At 39.6% G+C, this 19829-nt stretch overlaps 1 protein-coding gene and 1 long non-coding RNA gene across 2 annotated transcripts in view; both read left to right on the top strand.

The window, feature by feature from the left end:
• GATM (glycine amidinotransferase) overlaps positions 1-19829 on the top strand; it is a 501978-nt gene that overhangs the window by 142127 nt on the left and 340022 nt on the right. The window lies entirely within an intron of this gene.
• LOC138175496 (uncharacterized) lies at positions 151-19150 on the top strand. Its single transcript, XR_011172007.1, has 2 exons — positions 151-477; positions 16437-19150. It is a non-coding gene; the product is annotated as an uncharacterized lncRNA (long non-coding RNA).

Below are 19829 nucleotides of genomic sequence, written 5' to 3'. Positions count from 1 at the left end.
GAAGGCGGCTTGGACACTGCAGCTTTGTTCTCTGCGGACCGGAAGGCCTGGGGCCACGTGACGCGAGGTTCGGTGGCTTCTTTTGTTTGTTCCCTGGCCGCAAGATGGGATCTCTGTGAGAGGGGGAACGACTATTTTTGGCCGGAGGGGGACGGAGGAACCGTTTAACGAGGGATTTTAATCGGAAACTTTTTAAGTCCGAGTGGGAGTGGAGACCGATGCTTCCGGTGCTCTTTCATGTGCGAGTTCCCTAGGAGAGAGAAAACGTTACCTCGCTCTTCTTTTAGGAGGTCATAAGAGAGAGCCCGTTATCTCCAGTCCCTGGCGAGGCTGGCCGACCATTAGCCCCTGGAGGGTAGGGCTTTTAATACAGCGGAAGATTTGAGTGAGCCTTAGCTTCCTAACGTGTAAAACGTGTAGATGCAACCAGACCAACTCTGAAGTGAACTCTAATATCTGTGATTAGCCTCTCTTTACGTAAGTAATTTAAGGCATCGTTTGCTGAGGCTTCTGGATAACCTAACCCAACTGTACTGGAAATCTGAATTATCAATGCTTAGATACGGTGATTGTAGGTTTCTGTGACCCCCACGGTGTAAATTAATGGGGAAAAAACTATACTGAGCTCAAAGGTTGAGGCCAAACTATACTAATAAATACCTATGTTGCTTTTAGGTTAGTCATTTAAACCAGTTTTTTGACTTTTAAAATGAGTGCTGTTTGCTAAAAAGACAAGTCCCCAGTTTCTGACCTGGAGGTCACTAAGACCAAAGCTTCTCACCCCTGGGGCATTTGGTTAACAAACAATAAATGTTTAATCACACAGTTTAGAACTTAATTTCCAACATGTTCCATATTTGCTACTTGTATTCTGTGACTCTTTACTGTTTATGGCCCAAACACTTAGCAAATAAGTCTTTGTTGTATATGTTATGGACTCGATAAATACTTGTTTAAATATAGGTGGTTTTTTTTTTCTAATTATACTTCCCCCCTCCCAATTTACACACATACCTATACCCTCATTTCCTCCCTATTCTTACTTTAAGGAAAATTTTAGTTTTCAAATGCTTTATTAACTTCTAGTTTACTATCATTCATTTCCGCCAGATTTTGAGTTACAAATTTTTCTCACCGTTTTTCCCCTACCCACCACCCCAAAATAGCAGTCCCACAGGATATCCACTCCTCCAGTCTGCTCTCTCCCATATCTTCTCCCTTACCCCCTTCTACTTTTCCAGTAGGGCATGGTAGATCTCTATGCCCCAATGCCTGTGTATTTTAATTCCCAATTACATGTAAAATCGTATTAATAATTGTATTTATATATTTTTAAACATTGGATTTTAAAATTTTGAATTCCAGATTCATTCCCTTCCTCCCCTGTCACCCACCCTTACTGAGAAGATAAGCAGTTCAGTATAGATTGTACATGTGTAGCTAATGCAAAACATTAACAAATTAGATATATTGTAAAAGACTGAGTATATTTCCCTCCCTCCTATCCCACCTCCCACTTGTTCTATTCTCTACTTTGATCCTGTCCCTTTTCAAAAGTGGGTGCTTCCAACTTCCCTACCACCCAGCCTGCCCTACCTTCCATCATCACCCCTCTCATCCCCTTCCCCCCGCCACTCTCCTGGAGGGTGAGATACCCTATTTAGTGTGTATGTCATTCCCTCCCTGACCCAAATTCAATGAGAATAAGGTTTTGCCTTTTTGCCTTCCTGTTCTTCCCCTCCATTGTAACCATTTTCCCTTGCCTCTTCTATATGAGATAGTTTACCCCATTCTGTCTCTCCCCATCTCCTCTCATTATATTCCTCTCTCACCTCTTAATTTCACCTTTTAAGTATCATCCCTTCCTATTAAATTGGTCCTGTGCCCTCTATCTGTAAACATATATACACATATTCACATATGTATTCATATGCCCATATACCCTCCTATATAGACATATAGATAATATATATTTCGATTCCCTTCAACTATTTTCATACTGAGAAAAGTTTCATCAGTTACAATTATCATTTTTCCATGTAGGAATGTAAATAGTTCAACTTTGATAAGTTGCTTATGATTTCTTTTCCCTGTTTACCTTCTCAAGCTTCTCTTGCTTCTTGTATCTGAATGTCAAATTTTCTATTCGACTCTGGTTTTTTCAGCAAGAATGCTTGAAAGTCCTCTATTCCACTGAATGAACATATTTTCCCCTGAAACATGATACTCAGTTTTGCTGGGTAGGTGATTCTTGGTTTTAATCCCAGTTCCTTTGCCCTCCAGAATATCATATTCCAAGCCCTTCAGTCCCTCACTGTAGAAGCTGCCAGATCCTGTGTTATGCTGATTGTTTCTACAATATTCAAATTGTTTATTCCTGGCTGCTTGTAATATTTTCTCCTTGATCTGGGAACTCTGGAACCTGGCTATAATATTCCTAAGAGTTTTCTTTTGGGGATCTTTTTCAGGAGGTGATCGGGGGATTCTTTCAACCTCTATTTTGCCCTGTGGTTCTAAAACATCGGGGCAATTTTCCTTGAAAATTTCTTGGAGGATGATTTCTAGGTTCTTTCTTTGATCATGGCTTTCAGGTAGTCCAATAATTTTAAATTTCCCAGGTCAGTGGTTTTTCCCATGAGATATTTCACATTGCCTTCTATTCTTTCATTTGTTTGGATCTGTTTAACAGCATCTTGATTTCTCATAAAGTCATTAGCTTCCATTTGCTCCAATCTAATTCTGAAGCAATGATTCTCCTCAGTGAGCTTTTGAGATTCTTTTTCCATCTGGCAAATTTGGCTTTTTAAGGCATTCTTCTTCTCATTGCCTTTTTGAGCCTCTTTTGCTATTTGCGTTAGTCTATTTTTTTAAGGTGTTATTTTCCTCAATCAGGCTGTTGACTCTCATTTCATAATTTTCTTGCATCATTCTCATTTCTCTTCCCAGTTTTTCCTCCACTTCTCTTATTTGGTGTTCAAAATCCTTCTTAAGGTCCTATATATCCTGTAACCAGCTCATATTTTTCTTGGAAGCTTTTGGTGCAGGAGTTCTGAGTTCACTGTCTTCCTCCTGTTCCATGCTTTGCTCCTTTTTGTCCCCAAAATAGGAGTCTAATGTTGTATTGCTTTGCTTGGTTTGCTTCCTTTGCCTGCTCATTTTGCCACTCAATCACTTGACTTTTGGGCTTTTTGCCACAGTAGGACTCTGCTACCAGACAGGGGAGCTTTGACCAAAGGCTGGGGTTTTCTCAGCTGCCAAAGGTATTAGTTGGGTGCCCTCTTTGAAGCCTGCACACATTCTGGCAAGCTGATCACACACCCCAGAACCTCCACCCTAGACTGCAATCCAAATCCAAGCAGGTTAAAGCAAGAACAATTACCCCTCAGACTGGTAGCTTGGTCTGCCTACACTCTGCAGGCCAGGAGCTGAAGCTGCCACATCGGGGCGTCTGCATGGCTATGGCTCCTTAGTGGCTTCTCGCCCCAGGGAGAAGAGGCCAATGCACTCCCAACTATTGGATCCAAAAATCCACACTGCATCGACCTCTCACTTTGTCCTTAGCATCTATGTGTTGATAATTCTGGAAACAGCCACAGCTGCTGGTGAGCTGGAGTCCTTCCAGGTGGTGGTTGGTGAGGCCCACCCTGGGGCTAAAACCTCCACCATGGGGCTGGCTTGGCTCCCAGAGCACTTTGCTGGCCGATTCCTGCCAGCCTGCTGGGCTGTCCTCAGCAGGAGGTTAGCTTCTTTGTGTCTTTTTGTGGGTTCTGTTGCTCCAAAGTTTGTTCAGAGTCCCCTTTTACATGAATTGGGGAGGTGGAAGCCAGAGTTCCACGGAAGTCCTGTTTCTACTCCGCCATCTTGACTCTGCCCAACAAAAAAATTTTTTTAACTGCTCAAATGATTTGATTTTCAACACTTCAATATTACAAAATTTATGAAATTATGCTGAATTAATAAAGGAGGACTCAAGGGTCAGGTGACTTACCCAAAAGTCACATATCCATTATAATTTCATATACTAATTCATTTACTTAACCCAAATTCACAAATCATTTTCATTTATCCCAAACTTTTCCCCATCACAAAACCCAGAGTTAGAGGTGGAGGAGGAGAAGAAGAGACAGTTAAAACCTACACTGATCAACGAAATATCCACAGTGAAGTATTCATATATCCATTGAAGTTTGTCAGAGCCTGGCCAAACAATGGGATATAATAACACATTTCCTCTTATAAGTCTAAATAGGTAAGTAGGATAAGCATGATTATCCCCATTATGTAGATAAGGAAACTGTAAGGCTAAATGGTTTGATCATAGCTTCACAGCACATATAAAAGCTAAGACTCAGTGATATTCAGTGTTCTTTCCTTTATGCCAGACTATCTATAAAGTCATAAAATCATAGATTCAACACAGGAAGGGACCTTCAAGTTCATCAGTTCCCAATCCCCTTAGTTTTGTAATTTTTCCTTTTTATTTTTTATGAGATATATGTAAATATTTCCCCCATACAAAGAATGGAAAAGAAAGACAGCATATGAAACCATGAATCTCCACTATGTACAGTTTGGCTTGTTAAAGAATATTTTGAATTTAATATGATAGTTTCTACATTGCCCAGCCTATCTATCTATCTTTCTGAACTGCCTTTGGCTTTCCTCTGTGTATGTTTTTAATTTGTCTGTATCTGAAAGGAGCATATTGAGGTATCCTTACAGTTATTGTTTTGCTTTCTTTTTTCCCCTGTAATTCATCCCTTTCCCTCAAGTACTCAGATGCTATGGCATTAGATACATAAATGTTATGCATTAATATTTCATTTTCATTGGTGCCCTTAAGCATAGTTTCCCTGCTTATCTCATTTAAGTATTATTTCTTTTTAGATCATGATAGGTACCCCTACTTTTAAATATTTGCCAAAAAGTATAATACATTCTGCTCCTTTTCCTCTGGATCTTAACATAAGTAACATGCTGTTAGACTTTGCTTTCTAGTCATCCTATTAAACTCTACTACTTTATGGATGAATTTATCTCATTCACATTTATTCTTCTGAGGGTTAACTTTGCATTTCCCTCCATCATAACTTTTGAGGTTCAAGATGTGTTGTGGGGTCATTTTGAAAGAATGCACAGGCTCAGACCATCTCCAACCCAAGCAAAGGCATTTATTGAGAATTACGCCTCTCAGAAAGTGATCTAAGGTCCAAGAAGGAACCAGGAGCTTATCAAGGCAAGGCAGAGATTTTTATAGAGCAAAAGATGCAATTACATCATTACAGGATATATTAATTTTAAAATATGGGAGGGGGCCTAGCCTTGGTGGAGCTGCTTATGCAGTTACCCATAATTCATACAGAAAAGCCTACTTGGGGGGGTATTCAAGTCTGATAATGATATTATAATAAATAAGCCTTTCTACCTCATAAGTTCACCTTGGGACAATTCTTTGCTATTGCTTCATAGGTGGCTACTTAGGCTATGATTTCGTGGTCAAACATCCTGATCAATGTGCTATTGGTTCTGCTTTCTGATTGACTAGCTCTTGTGGTCCTGTCTATAGCAAAATGGATGATGTGGTTGAGAACATGGGCACACCTACTGTTCTAGTGAGGTAGTGAATGAAGCATATGAGGAAGTTGGGATATTGGAGGTGGGGGTAGTATCTAGATTCCATCAATAACTTCTTATTTTTTTCTCTTTCCCCCCCCTCTTTACAAAGAAGAAAGGAGTAAAGAAAGAAAAGGAATGTGATCAACACTAGTAAATTAGTAATTTAAGTGGTCTGTGCCTACTTCATTCCCTCCTTGCTTCACCAAGTTAGGCCCAATCTCTGGTTCTTAATTTTTTCTTTTTAATCTACCCTTTATGATCTATCTTCAAAAGTGTAATTTGTTTCACGTATGACTATTCCCTGATTCCATAGCTTTTTTTTTCTTCAAGAATGGGACAAATGTTTATTTCCTACACATTAGAATTACCAGAAAACAGAACACTCATAACTGCACATTAGCAGAGAACTTTAGTAGTAATAACTACTGTCATGCTCTTATAGGAGGTAGTAGCAATATCCTATCCTCTCTTCTCCTGTTGTCCCCTTCCTCCCCCACTTTCCCTTCCCCCAGACAAGTTAGGATTATTTTTCTTTTAAGAATTTGAGAGTTGGAAGAAACTTCACTATCCATCTATAATATAACACATACATGAAAGGAATACAATTCTAACATAGCTGTCAGTGGTTGTTCAAGTCTTCCAAGAAGGAGACAGCTTGTTTCACTTTTGTTGTTCCAGTTGTTGGGAAGTTTTTCCTGACATTAAGCCTTTTTCACAACTTCCACCCATTGTTCCTGGGTCTGCTTTCAGAGGCCAAAGACAACAAATATAATCTTTCTTCCATATGACAGCCCTTTAAATACTTAAAGACAGCTAACACATCCCCCCAGTCTTCTCCTCTTCAGGTGAAACATACCTGATTCCTTCAACTGATTCTCATATGCAGGGGACTCAAGATCCTTCATCATCTGGGGACTGTATATAAAACCAGGAGCTTATTCAGAACCCAAGAGATTTGAGTGGACCAGGAGGAAATATTCCAGTCTAATTCTTGAAAATGAGCCACTTATAGGGAAAGGGAGTACCTCAATCCCTTCTCCACCCTCCACATGGTTGGAGAAGGAACTTGTAAACTTGGGAAAGTTAGAGGATCAAGTGTACTACTATCCTCCTGGAACATTAGCAGCTGGTCACGTTTTCTGCATCAGAAGCTGTAGATAAATTGGTCACATTTTCAAAGCTAAACAATGAGTCCAGCAAAGAAAAACAAAAACCAGGAAAACAACACCATTACTAAGGGGAACACTGTGAAGACTCCAGCAAAAGGACTTTTAAAATCTGTGAGTTACCCCCTTTGCCATGTGCTCTCTAACTTTGAGCCCTCTTTACCCTGGAATTTGTATGTACTCATAGAAGAGTGACACAGACTTTTAGGGGAATGTTTTTTGCCTATTATTCTTACTATAGCACCATAAAAAATAACCTTTTCTAAACTGCCTGACTGGTTGATACCAAGTGGGGGAAATCACTCTTGGGGGCTCCTAAGCTATAGAATGAAATACTCTACCCCCTCCCCCCAGCCCTTCAGGGTTGCCATTAGACTCCAAGGAACACATATGAATCTTGTTCTGGTAACCTGACCAACTAGTTAAAAGGGAGGTTTGGGAGGTTAGTTCCCGAGTTTATACGTGCTGAATCAAAGAAGAGAGAAAATTTAAAAAACCAACAACAAAAACCCCAGTGATTTCAGAAATAAAACTAGCAGCTAGTTTTTTTTAAAGACTAATACAATAGGAGTGGCTAGGTGGCAAAGTGAGTAGAGTGCTGGCCCTGGAGTCAGGAGGACCTGAGTTCAGATCCAGCCTCAGACACTTAACACACACAAACAAAAAAAAAAAAACCTAGCTGTGTGACCTTGGGCAAGTTACTTAAACCCAATTGCCCTCAAAAATAAAAAGACTAATACAATAGACAAACTAACTTGAGAAGGAGGGAGGAAAAGGGAAAGAGAAAGAGGGAGAGACTGACCAAATTATCAGAAAGGAAAATTAACAGCAAATACAGAAATAAAGGGAATTATTAGAAATATTTTACCCAGTTATATGCCAGCAAAATGGTAAATGGAGTAATATTTGCAAAAATATAAAATACCCAGAATAACGGAACAAGAAATAAATAATTTTGAAAGCCCACCCTCAGAAAAGAAATTGAACAAACCATAAATGAATTCTCAAAGTGGGGAGGGAGTTTTAGCAAAGTACTGGAGTTATAATCAGTAGTAGTTCTATAAAATTGTCATTGGGATTTCTGAATATTTGTCCCATTGCTACCCCACCAAGAGTTCTTGATTAAACAGAATGGACTGGGGCGGCTAGGTGGCACAGTGAGTAAAGCTCCAGCCCTGGAATCAGGAGGACCCAAGTTCGGTTCCGGCCTCAGACACTTAACACCACACAAATAACTAGCTGTGTAACCTTGGGCAAGTTACTTAACCCCAATTGCCCTCCAAAAGGCAAAAAAAAAAAAACACAGAACGGACTTTAAAAGATCTGGTTAAACCGTTAGAAACTAGGTATTAAGGTAGCTGAGGCACAACCAAGAGTGGTAAACTAGGGATTCCATGAAATAGTTTCAGTGTTTTTCTAATCCTGTCCTTCCTGGTGACAGGAGCTGTTTGGAATGGCAGTACACCAACATAAGGAAATGTCCTAAAAATATATGAATCTCAATCAGTTCACAAATGTTTTAAGTACCTACCAAGTGCAAGGCACTGTGAGAAAAGGAGGGGGTGTGCAGATGCATGAAAAAGAAGCTCCTCAAGTCAGGGGTGTTTTCAGATTTGTGTCTGCATTCCCATTACCTCAATCAGTGTCTTTGCACACACTAAGTACTCAATAAATATTTGTTGAATTTAACCTTGACATAGCCATATATCTTTGTCCATCCTTTCATAACATGCACTAAAGTCTCAGCCTGTCAGAGCTAGGTCATTACTTAGGCCTTCCATGACCTCCAAACCCAGTCCTCACCCTGGAGCTTGGGCAAGGTTCTGAAAGAAAAAAAAAACACTTCCTTCATACCCTCACTACTATACTACCCTCCCCATCTGCATGCCTCCTATTCAGGGAGTCCCTGAAGAAGGTGCTACTCTCAGCATTCTTCCATTGGCCTAGTTCCCTATCTATTGGCTTAAGAGTTCAGTCATCACTTTTATATGTAGCATTAGCAACTTTTTTCTTGATCCTCTGAATTTCCTATCCTATAATTTAAAAGCTGCCACCTGGAACCAGAAAGCCTATTCTATGCTATAATCTCTGCTCAAACCAACTAGAATGTGGAGGTAAAACCTAGGACTGTCAGCCACCTGGACACAAGGAACTAAATATCTTATTTGTGTAGAGTTGTCTTTTTTTGCAAGTACTTTTCATCCAAATCCTTTAAAATTGGCCATATTTTGCTTTCTTTTATTTTGTGAATCAAGAATGGTGAGTAAAAGAGTGAGAAATGAGGATGAGGTAGGGAGAATCAAGCATGTAAGCTATAGCCCACATAAGTTTATTATGCTCTTGGCGTTTCCACAGTAATGTGAGATGCAGGAAATTCTGTTGTCTGCCCAACAGACCCTACTCAGAATTCCCAAGCAATAATGACATTGAACTTGATACGGCAAGAAAATGCTGTAGGCAAGAAAATGCTGTAGTGGAGACGAGCACTGAGATTGATCTTGTCTACCCACTTGGAGGAGCAAGAAAGAGTGTTGCCATAAAAGACTTATGGAAAGTCAGGGCATTATTACTCCCTTATACACGTACTCTTCCAAGGCAGCAGAGGGACTAGCTAGAGAATTCTAGAAGCTGAGGAACAAAAGCAAAAGGCAGGTTAGGTGAGATTACCGACACAGTTGGAACTCAGTTGGATCTTAACACACAGCTGCCATTTCCCATTTAACTGCCTGACAATTTACTCCCTGGTTCCTTTTTGCCAAGGAGAAAAAGGGGTTAAAAAGAGACAAGGTGATTGTCCATCCTCACTTATTTGAAAAAGCAACCTGTGATAAGATTTTGCTTGTTAAATCTAACGATCTTTTCTCAGTCCTCTTCCTTCTTGACCTCTGCATCATCTGATAACATTGACCACCCTCTCTTCCTGTATATGATTTCTTTTCTGGGTTTTCCTGATACCGCTCTCTTAATTCTCTTCCTATCTGGTTTTTCAGTCTTCTTGTTAGTTTTCCAGGGCCTTCTTCTATTATTCTTGTTGACCTAATCAATTCCCATGGTTTTATTTTCATTTCTCTGCAAATGATTACTAGATCAAGATATCTAGTCCAGGGGTGCTAGGTGGCACAGTGAATAGATCACTGGCCCTGGAATCAGGAGGACCTGAGTTCAAATCTGGCCTCAGACACTTAACACTTACTAGCCATGTGACTTTGGGCAAGTCACTTAACCCCAATTGCCCTGCCCTTCCCCCTCCAAAAAAAAAAAAAGATATCTGGTCCATTTTTCTCTTGAGACATAGGCCTATATCACGAACTACCTATTGTACATTCCAAATCAGATGTCCCAAAGGTATCTCAAATTTAGCATGTCTTAAGCAGAACTTGCTACTTTTCCCCAAAAATCTACACTGCACTTGTAAGTCATTAAATGATTATGCAAAGGAGATTTCCTTAGCCAGATTATAGAAAAGATGTTTAGCAAGGACACTGTAGTACTTAGTTTGGATAAACATTAATGCTTTTTGCCTGCAGATGGAAACTCAATAGGGAAGACACTGGTAACTCACACAATCTTGGTACATCCTCCAAATCTAAAGGGCCCCAATTCTCCATGTGGGTGGACCTTTTTATTTCCTTAAGCAATAAGAAATCCACTTCAATATGGCCAGAGCCCACCAAGAATCCATGTCTTAACCTTAGCCCCCCTGAGGCCAGCTCAGGAGTGTCCATGATGAAGTGGAGAGCATGGAAAGAAGACATGGGCCAAGCAGGAGCCTCACAGCAGTGAAGTCCATTTATTCATCTGAGGATCAGGGTTTATATACCTTTTACAGAGTAAGCTAGTTCCTTTATCACACAGGATGGGTTGTACACTTCCCTTTGCATCACTACTATGAGGGTGAGTAAGAATTCAGGCCACTCTGTCCTTCGCACGACATGGAGAGTGGTGAGCCACCATCTGGTTGGCCTGGGAACAGCTGCAAGAAGCTGGCCACTTCTATCTGCCTAACTTGGAGTTTGCCCTCAACACTCAGGGACAGCTTTGTCACCTTTCAGGGGAAAAACTAAGCCTGGTAAGAGAAGGTAAAACCCTATCGGAGGGTTTCACTATCCTAATAGTCACCTAGGTTTGCATCCTCATTATCATCTTAAACTCCTAACTCACAGATCCTACATATCCAGTAAGGTGCCATATCTTGTCATTTCTATCTCCATTAACATCTCTTCCTTTCTATTCACAACACTACTCTAATTGAGGCCTTCATCACTTTTTGCCTGAAATATAAAAATAGCTTCATAATTGGTCTTCCTGTCACAAGTCTCTTCCTACTCCAGTCCATCACAGCTACCAAAATGGTTTTCCTAAAGTTAAAGGTTGATCATGTCACTCATCTACATAATAAATTCCAGTGGCTCACTAGAGGGGGATCCCAGTAGGATCAAATATAAAATCCTCTACTTGACATTTAAAGCTCTTCACATTTAAGAACTTTGATCAACTCAATGACCAACCAAGATTCCAAAGGACTCATAACAAAAACAGGGTACCCACCTTTTGACAGAAAGGGTGATAGACTCAGAATTTAGATTAAGACATACATTTTTGGGACATGACCAATATAGGAATTTGTTTGCTTGACTATACATATTTGTTACAATAAAATAAAGCTCTTCACAACCTGGCCCCTTTGTACCTTAGGAGCTTTCTTCCTCCATATACTCTCTGGGCCAGTCATATTAGCCTTCCTCACAAAGGAATCTCCCTGCCTTTGTACTAGCTACCCTACATACCTGAAATGCTCTCCATCTTTACCTCTACCTCTCAGTTCCAGGTTTCCTTAAGACTCATCTTAGTGCTACCTTCTCCAGGGAGCCTTTCCTGATTTCGCCCTTCCCCCTGTGTTTAGGTTAGCTCATATCTGTATTGTATCTATTGCATATATAACTTGGATATGTATATGTTGTCTTCCCTATTAAAACACAAGCTTCTTGAAGGTAGGAACTGTTTTGCTTTTGACTTTGTATCCCTAGTACCCAGCACTCAATACCTGGCACATAATAGGCACTTAATTATAGATGCTTGTTGGTCCATTCAAGAGTTCATTACTTAGAAGTAGTTACCTACGTTTTGTTTGAAAAGGCAGCTTATCCCATTTTTAATCATTCAAAATGTTACACACTCCTAGTTTCACCCCTCAGGGCCAAGAAGAATATACCTAATCACTCTTCCCCAAGATAATCCTACTAATGATGCTTGAAGATAATTATCTATGTCTTCTCTCTTCTAAACTAAGCATCCCCTGTTGCTTCAATAAATTTCTCTAAGGGTACAGTTTCCAAGCTACTTATTTTCTGATCATGTTTATTAAAATTTTGCATCTAGCCATATGGTGGTACATGCCTATAAAATCACTGCTCATTGGAGAGACTGAGGCTGATAGATTGCTTGAGCTCAGGAGTTCTCAGCTAAGTTGATCATGTGTCTGCACTACATCTAACTCTAATACAGGGAGCCCGAGGAGCAGGAAGCCACCAGACTCCTTAAGGATTAAGGAACTGACCCAGGCCAGAAATGGAGTCAGTCAAAGCTTTTGTAGCAATAAGTAACATGATTGGTCCTAGAAATGGTGGCTGCATTTCCAACCTGGGCTAGATAGGGAGACCTAGTCTCCAAAAAACTGTAGTGTATAGAACAGAATACAAGACTATATAGATGTGGTCTGACTAGGGTAAAAGGCATTGAAACAGTCATCTCCTTATTCTGGACCATTATCAGCACCCTGTTATATCAGGTTTTATCTTGGGACAAAATGAAGCACTTACAAGTCATTGAGAAGTTAATAATGGAACTTTACTTTGCCCTAACACAAGACTAGATAATGGGATACAATGGCATTTAACTTCTCTAGATGCAACACTCCCTCACACACACATACCCATCTCCATGTGGAAAGACGTCTGGTCAATAGGGCGTGTTATGATCAATTTGAGTAGTCTTCAGATATCTGCCACGTCAGAGTGGCGTTGTGGGTGGGACTTTTTATGATGTTATGTCACCAGGAAGCTGCTTCAAATGAGGGAGAGGTCAATCAGGTCCCAGGGATAGCTTTGTTTCTTAGGAAAAATTAATCCCCATAGCAATAAAACAGTGCTTGCATGTGGGTATTGCTTCTACTCATGCATTCTAACATCAATGGGGGGAGGAGGTACTACCACATCTCACATTTACTCTCCACCAAAACTCTCAGGAAATTTCCATGTGATCTAGGCATGTCTACCCTAACCTGTACTTGAATAGCTGGATTTTTTTTAACCCATTTTCAGTTTTTAATCTTACTAAATTTCACCTTTTATTAGATTTTGCTTATTCTAGCCGGCCAAGATCTCTTTAGATGGAGATTCTGTCATCCAATATTTAAGCTTTTCATCTATGTTTAGGACCTATTCTGCCCATCTAATTTGACATGTAACACCCCCCCACCCCCACCATACGAGACATTAAGCAAAAACCGAGATTGAGAGTTCACCTGTTTACCACTCCTTCCCACTCCCTTACCCCCACTCTCCATCCACCATTGATGCTTCAGAGAAAGGATTCTTAACTTTTTTTTGGTAACATAGAACTTTTTTTGACAGTATGGTAAATCCTATGTACCTTTTCTCAAAATAATGTTTTGTTACCTATATTCATAGCTGAAGGGATTCAATTAGAGGTTGATGAGAATAAAGATGTAATTTCAATCCAGCCAAATTCATAGATTCACTAAAATCTATCCATGAACTTCTTGGAGTCTATAGATCCTAGGTTAACAGCCCCAACTTTAGAGTCTAGAGAATGACTCAATAGTTAATGGTTAAGACATAAATTCAGATCATGAACAAACCAAAAAGGACATTTGTTCTTTATTTTGTCACTAAGTCCCTAGAAAATAATAGTTGCCTGTGCCAAAGGGCGAGCCTCTATTCACTGGGAAAGTTTCTCAGAGTCTCCCCAAGGGAGACCCAATAAATTGATGCAGCCCTAGGATGAGCCAGCCTTTCTTCTTTACTCTTCAACCAATTACAATATTCAAAGGTCTAGGAGCAAAAGTAACAAAAGTAAAAATACCTTGCTTTCCTATGACCTCTCTCCTACAACCCCTTGGATCAAAAGAAAATTTATAAAACACACTTCAGAAATTGAACCTTTCCTGTATAAAAAGGGGAAGCTAAGAAGCCATCTTTGTTGCTGGTCTCCCCTTCTTCACTGCCTATCCTATGAGCTGACCTGCAAACTCAAGCAACCTGTAGACCAACAAATGGAGACCAGCCTGCAGACAGAGACCTAAAAACTAGTAGCATCACCCATTTTCATTCCTCCTGATATCTCAGTTGACTGTAAAGAATATCCTTTAATAAATCTGAATTTGTTCATGGACTTTTCCTTCCCTGGTATTGGCACTGATTTGTCACAAACCACTCATTTAAAAAGACATTTGCTGCTAATGGTAGCAAATAAATGGGTAGGAAAGCTTAATCAATTTTCCTTTTCATTTTGAGAAAAATCCTACAGAGAAAATAGCACTAATTAACCATTTCTTTTTGACGTCCTATTCTCTTTTGATGTAATATGAGGGCTTTGAATGAAATGGTCTCTAAGGTTTCTTTCATCTATAACATTTCATATTCTAATATTAAATATTGGACAGAAAAATTACAAAATTGAGTTGGACAAGCTAGAGGCTCATGTTTCTATTACAATGATCAATGCTACTCTGGAAATATTACCAAGGAATTGAACTCAGTAAATTTCACATTAATTAGGTCCCCCTAAATGAGGAGTTTCAAGAGCACGTTTATTTTTTCTTTCCGTGAAAAAGGAGGAAGAGATTTGGAACTGGAGACTGGAGATGAATAAGTGGCTAATAATTAACATTAAAAAAAAAAGCAAAGTAGAAGGAAGAAAGTATGGATTTTTGTTTAAAGGATTAAGGAACTAGGAACGAATTGTCAGATAATTTAATGATAATTTTATCCATCTTTCAATATACAGATCATGGCTCCCTACTTGATGTTTTGTAGTATAACTGAAAAAGCAATAATACTACCTTTGCTACTTACTATTTATGGAATTTCTAAATATCTCTGGGTCTCTGGTTCTCTGTCTGTAAGATGAAATATTGGACTAGATGACCTCTAAGGTCTCTTCCAACTCTAAATCCTATAAAAGCATTCTATTGGCAAAAATATTATTAAAAGCAGAAATAGCAAATATTGGAGAACCTGTAGGAAAATAGAATCAGTAATACACTGTTGGAAGAATTGAGAATTGGTCCTGTCATCTTGGGGGAGGGGAGAAGAGACTGGGAGGGAGTAGAGATGGAAAATGTCCATCAATTAGAGAATGGCTGAATAAATTTTGGCATATGAATATAATATAATATAATGTGCTACAAAGAAATAACAAAAGGAGTGGTTTCAGAGAAAACTGGGAAGACTTGTATGAACTAATGCAGAGTGAAGTAAGCAGAACCAGGAGAATAATTTATACAGTAACAATAAAATAAAGACAAATTTGAAAGACTTGAGAATTCTGGTGAAACATGATTCCAGAGGACAGATGATGTAGTATGTTATCCACTTCCTGACTGAGAGGTGATAGATTCAAAATGTAGAATTTTGGACATTGCCAATGTAGAAATTTATTTTGCTTGACTACAAATATTCGTTAAAATGGTTTTGTTTTTCTTTTTCTGTAAGTATTCATTTAAAAAAAAAACAATTTGGAACTATACAAAAAAAGCCAGTAAATTATTCATACCCTTTGTTCTAAAAATTCAACTCTCAAGGAGGTCAAAGACTTTAAATAGAAAGGTCCCATGTATATAAAAACAGTCATAGTAGTACTTTTTGTGGTGGCAAAATAAAGTTACTGCACATCAGTTGTGGCATGACTGAAAATATTGTGGATTTGCGAATGTAACAGGATAATATTTTACTCTTAAGGAATGACAAATTCCTTACAATATCCAAAAAACAGAATTCATAAAAGGATTGAAAGTTATATGAATCCTTAAGAAGTCAGAACCAGGAAACAATATCACAGTGACTACAATAATATAAATGAAAATATCACTAAAAGATAACAGCTCAAATGCAGTAACTACAACTACAGAATACTTAATTTATTGTCAGAGATCATTGCTTTGTTGGTGAATTTTGCTGAACTAGTTTTGTTTGCTACAAGTGAGCTCCTAGTTATTGTTGTTTTGGGTACGGGTGGCAGTTGGCAGGGTTTTTTGGTGGTTTTTTATGTGACAAGGTGTTGGAACTTGCCCAAATCACTTAGGGTGGAGGGACTAGCTTCTGAGAGAAGACATTCTTCATTCCTCTTCCACTTTTGTGGGAGCATCCTCTTTTGACTGACTGTCTAGGCAGAACAGACTGTCTTTAAAACTGCCAGACTGGAAAAGACACTGTCTTCTATGGGCTTTTTTTCCTACATGCTCTTTTCCATCTGGGTGTCCAGATAAGGTGAGGTTCACCCACAGTGTAGGTGCCATGAACTGAACTGTTGAGGGGAGAGGGGCCACCTTTCCCTGTTCTTCTTTGTACCCTGTGGTCCCAGGAAATGGGCTTGGTTGTGTTTGCCTTGTTCTGTTTCATTTTTCCTTCTCAGTTTCAGGTGCAGAAGGTAGAATCCCCACTGGAGTTTGAATCATTGACTCAAGGTGACCACAGAGACAGGATTCCAGGCTGGATTTTGCAGCCAGCCAACCTGGAAGGGAAGTCCTCAGAATCCAAAGTGCATGAGACTCAAGGCCCAGGGGGACTTGGGACTTGGGACTATGCAATATAGGAACTGAGATAACTGTGAACCTCATCCTCCAAGCCTCCCCTCTCTAGAGTATGAAGTGGTACTAATGGCAGAGGGGGGGATTTTGCCCTCTGTTTTGGGAAGTATGTTTGTATGATTGTCATTATGCCTTTGAAGGGAATATTCCTTTGTAAATGCTAATCTGGCTGTCAGTAAGTTAAATAGAATTGGGGTACAAGGGAACCCCCTCCTGCAATTGAGGGATCACCATCAGAGTGGGCTAAAACCAATGACAGAGAGCCTAGACTCCCCAAAAAAACTCTTTTAAGTGTACTCCAGAGAACCTGGGATGGGGGGACATGAAATGTAACACACTTGGCCTTTAATCATTGTTACGTGTTGGGGTTTGGGGTAAAATTGGGTCCCTCACATTTTCATAGACCTCTAAAAAGATCCTCTGACTGGGACTTTTAATTTTAAATACCTTAAGATTTTTAGATCTTAAAGAAATTGACTTTTTTTTTTTTTGGCTGTAAATCAACAGTTGATTTTTTTTCCCCAGTGTGTGTTTGTAGGTATTTTGATTTAATTTTGTAAACTTTTCATTTGTTGATTACTTGATTGTCTAAATACTGATACTTTCTGTATTATCGAATCATATATAAAGTACTAATATTAAGTTTAATGGGATAAATCTGGAATAGCTAGATAGCTGCTGTCTGTTAGAAATGTTCATATTTGGTTTTTGCATTTAAACAGACCTAGACTGTTTTCCTTTCATGAGAGCAAAATGCCCTACAACTTTTTAGGATAAGAATGCCTGTAAAATCCATAAGTAGCTGGCATTCTTAGTTTCTTCTCTAATTAAGCCCACTATTCTTCATGTCTATTTGAGTAAATTATTCCAGTTGGTTTACTCTTATAGTATCAAGGATCTGTGAGGGAATTTCATCTGCCCTTTGGAATAAGGACCCAAAATAAATTTGCCTAGACCTCTATGGGGATCATGTATGGTATAATGGGATCCCTGGACAATTCTGATGTGCCATGTATAGAAAAAGACACTTTCCAGACCTCAGTTGGATGGCCTTATCCTCTGAGGGAATCATGAAAGAGTTTCTGCCCAGAGCTGTTTTCTTATGTGAAATAGAGGTAATGCTTAGTTGACCCCAGGTCCCAAATCCCTACAGATAGAGCTCCATGTTTGGAAAGCTCAATGTAGACTAGGTTTCTATCCAAGATGGGAAGCCAGTTTTCTTTGTCTTTGTTCTTTCTTTCAATTATGGGTTGAGAAAAGCTCTGTAAGTCTAAAGCTGAACAAATAGAAATATTTGGTAAGCGTTGTGAAATGTTCCTTATTTTGTTGAATCTGTATTTGTATATTGGTATAATTGTAATTTTCATCTTTACCTGTGGGATTGTATATAATCATGCAACTTTGGCTACTTTGAGATTTTACTATATGGCACTGAAGGAAGCAAATGAAAAGATACTGCTTATGCCTCCCCAGAGAACTGTTCTGAACCAGGGACGTGGATCATCTTCAAAATATACTTACTCCTGCCTATTTGCCAGGGATGTCCAGTTTCAAACAGGGTATAATAAGTTGGAGCATACACAAGTCACCTAAAATGGAGGCACCAGCTTCTGGGAGAAGATATTCTTCATTCCTCTGCCACTTGTGTGGGAGTACCCTCCTTAGTTGACTGCCTAGTCAGAACAGGCTGTGTCTTTAAAACTGACAGATTACTCTTTCCTGTGTGTTCATTTCTTGCTAGGTGTCCAGAAAAGGTGAAGGTTTTCCCACAATGAAGGTGCCATGAACTGACCAGGTGAGGGGGAAGGACTGCCTTCCCCTGCTCTTCCTTATTCCCCAAGGCCCTGAGAAATGAGCTTGGATTTGCTGTCTTGTGTTTCATTTGTCCTCAGTTTCAAGTGCAGAAGGTAGAATCCCCACTGGAGCCTGAATCATTGACTAATGGTGACCTCAGAGACAGGATTCCAGACTGGATTTTCCAGCCAACCAGCCTAGCAGGGAAGCCCTAAGAACCCAAGGTGTCTGAGACTCAAGCCCAATGGGAGACTTTGGACTTGGAACTTGGGACTGTGCTATACAGGAACTGAGAGAATCTGTGAACCTCATCCTCCAAGCTACTCCTCTCAGAATATGAAGTGGTACTGATGGCAGAGGAGGAGGATTATGCCCCACATATCAGGGAGTATCTTTTTATATATTACTATGCCTTTGAAGTTAATATTCCTTTGTAAAAGCTAATCTGGCTGTTAAGTCAAATAGAACTAAGGGACATGGGAACCCCCTTCTACAATTGAAGGGACACCATAAGGGCACTAAAGCCAGTGATAGAGAGCCTAATGCCTCCCCCCCATCTGAATCTGAGATGGGACAGGAAATGGTGGGGGTGGGGACTAAAATATAATATACCTGACTTTTAGGCAATGGACGCCATAGCAGTTAATGTTACATTTTGTTTGTTTTTTATTTTAGTGGGAGCACATATGTTGGCAAATTACTGATATGTTTAAAGGGCAATAATAAAACCTTTTTTTAAAAAAAATATTCTTAGCTCACACTGTTCCTTCTCTGAACAGCTATTACACCTTATTAGAAATACTGCATTCTCTTATTTGATCATATGCCATCTGATCATGTTCTCTGATTATTTACCCTGTTTTAATCTGGGATGTGAGCTCTTCAAGATCAAGGACTATGTCATACTTAAAACACATAGAGAGTTTTCAGCAAATACTCTTTAAATACCAGGGACACTGGACTCCATGCTGTTCCTCACACAAGACAGTCCACCTGAATATCTTTACTGGCTGTGTCCAATGTCTGGAACTCTCTTCTTGCTCATCTCTATCTCTTGGCTTCTCTGACTTCTTTCAAGTCCCAGCTCAAATCCCACCTTCTACTAGAAGGTGTCTTCCCTTTACGATTAGCTCCAGTTTATCTTGTCTGTGCGTGGTTGGGTTCATGTTGTGCCCCCCAATAGACAGTGACTTCCTCGAAAGCAGGAAATACCTTTTGCCTCTCTTTGTATCCCTAGTGCTCAGCACAGTGCCTGGCACGTAGCAGACCTTTAATAATGCTTATTGACTGGCCAGACATCACTCAACTCAGTTTATACATACTATTTAACCGTTGCTCCTCCCCATTCATAATCAGAACTATTATCTAAAAGCTCGTGGGCCTGGAGTCAGGAAGACCTGAGATTAAATCTGGCCTCAGATCTT

Source organism: Petaurus breviceps, unplaced genomic scaffold (genome assembly GCF_028583685.1).
Source record: "Petaurus breviceps papuanus isolate PSGF00001 unplaced genomic scaffold, PetGlider_PUasm1.0 77, whole genome shotgun sequence".
Taxonomy (NCBI): Eukaryota; Metazoa; Chordata; class Mammalia; order Diprotodontia; family Petauridae; genus Petaurus; species Petaurus breviceps.
This window is presented reverse-complemented; position numbering and strand designations above follow the sequence as displayed.